Consider the following 2,021-nt stretch of genomic DNA (forward strand, 5'->3'; position numbering starts at 1 on the left):
GTAAGTAATAAATACTCCCTTTGTGTGGGAGTACAGAAACTGCGCCTTCAGTCAAAAGGCCCCACGGGGTTCGCTTTTCCAAGTGGGAGCTCGATGCTTAGGGAACTACTTGCCCACCGTGTGGGTGGCTTGTGCACCTTCATTCAGCGGGACGTAATCTGCGTATTCTTAATGCAGTGCACCAGGCGCTCCAGCTTCTCCACACGCCGCCCCTTGCGCGCTTCCTGCCCCGCCCCCCAACCGCCTTCTGCTTCAATTCCAGGACTGAGTTGGGACATCACCAGGGGCAGGAGTCTTGCTCTAGGCTAAGCTTGGCCTGAGTCCGGAGGGAGGGAGCCCCAAAGCAGAAGAGAGGTTCAGAATAGGAGGGGAGAACGCAGTCAGCAGGAGGAAGATGTTTCTGACACACAAACTATGACAACTTTGACAGACGCCCTCTCTTCCGCTTGGCCAGCGATCAGTGGGTTGTATGTTTTCAGGAAATAACAACCACAGGGACTAATATTTACTGAGCTGTTCATTGTGCCAAGTTCTCTACAAGCGCAGTTCTCGTTTACTTTGCACAACGTCCTCTGAGCTAGGTTTGTCATCCCCATTTGACAGATGAGGAAACCCAGGAAGTTAAGGGAGTCGAGGTCACCATCTCCCTTCCTAGGGACAAATCACTTTAGAGAGCCAGGATGCCAGGATTAACGGAATTCCATGTGGAGGGCCTAGTTCTCAATGTTCACAGTGATGATAGCTATGAACTCTGAGTGACTGGCAGGCATTTGATAAACATGAGGGGAGAGCAGGTCTGGAGGGTTGTATAACATTTTATTTGAAACTCTTGCTTCCTAGTTTTAAAGTTTATAACCAAATCCCACATTCTCCTGTCCAGCCCCTGGGTTTACTTCCACATTTCTAAATAACGTGTCTATATGCTGTTTCGTGATGTTTCTATCTCGGATATTATACTTTTTGATTTCCTAGTATGGAAAAGGAAATTTTATCTTAAACCCCGCACATCCTCAAAAGGCATCTTTCTGTACCTTTCATCATCCCGGCAAAGATATACCATAAGCTTTAAATCAATAATCACCATTTACATGATTATGAGTTTATGAATATTATTCAGGGCTGAGCTTATTGTATTCTGTGGATATTTCCTTTTGTGTAAACTTCTTGCTTACCCTAGAGGGAATAATTGTCTCCCTTCCCCCACGCCCTGGCTTGTTTCTTTGCTTAGTGTTTTGTGTACTTATGATTATGGTCAAACTCTCTGCAAGACATGTAAATCTCTCAATGCATTCAAAAGTAACAGTCAATAGTTCAGATTGTCTCTCCCCCCCCACCCTCCTTCCCTCCTTCTCTCTTTTCTTTCTTGGAAACATTCTTCCTGGGGCTCATCAGTTTACCGTCCCAATCTGAGCTTGTTGCTTTCTTGGCTTGCTGTAGTTGTCATCCTGGCTGTCCAGTCCCCCTCTCCCTGGGCCGATGCCTGTTTCCTAGATCCTATGCTTTCCTCCTTCTTGTTTTATGGAGTCCATCTTTCAACGGCTTCTTGAGAAGCTATTGAGGCTAAATTTTTTACGACTTTTCCATAATAACGCAAAGTGCTATTATTCTACCCTCATGCTTGATTAAGATTTTGGAGAGAGTTTTAAGTTGAAAACCATTTTCCCTCAGAATTTTGAAGGCAGTGTTCCATCGTTTTCTGCTTTCTATGCTGTTGTTGAAAAATCTGAAGCCGTTTTCCTAATCCTGTTTATTTGACCTGTTTTCTCCACCTCTGGAAGATTTTAGGATTTCTTTTCATCTTCAACAGTATGGAATTTCAGAGATGAACTTGGGGGTGAGTAGTTTCCATTTGACAGCTCTAGAAAGGATGTTTCCAAGAAAAAAGAAAAAGAAGGGAGGCAATTATTACCTCTAAAGTAAGTTGAAGTTAAGAAAGAAAATAATCATAGGATACTGTGAGCACAGCCATGAATAATATTCATGTCATAATAATGTAAATGCTGGTTACTGATTTAAAGCTT

This window comes from Pteropus alecto, unplaced genomic scaffold (assembly GCF_000325575.1).
Source record: "Pteropus alecto unplaced genomic scaffold, ASM32557v1 scaffold5, whole genome shotgun sequence".
In the NCBI taxonomy this organism is placed as follows: domain Eukaryota; kingdom Metazoa; phylum Chordata; class Mammalia; order Chiroptera; family Pteropodidae; genus Pteropus; species Pteropus alecto.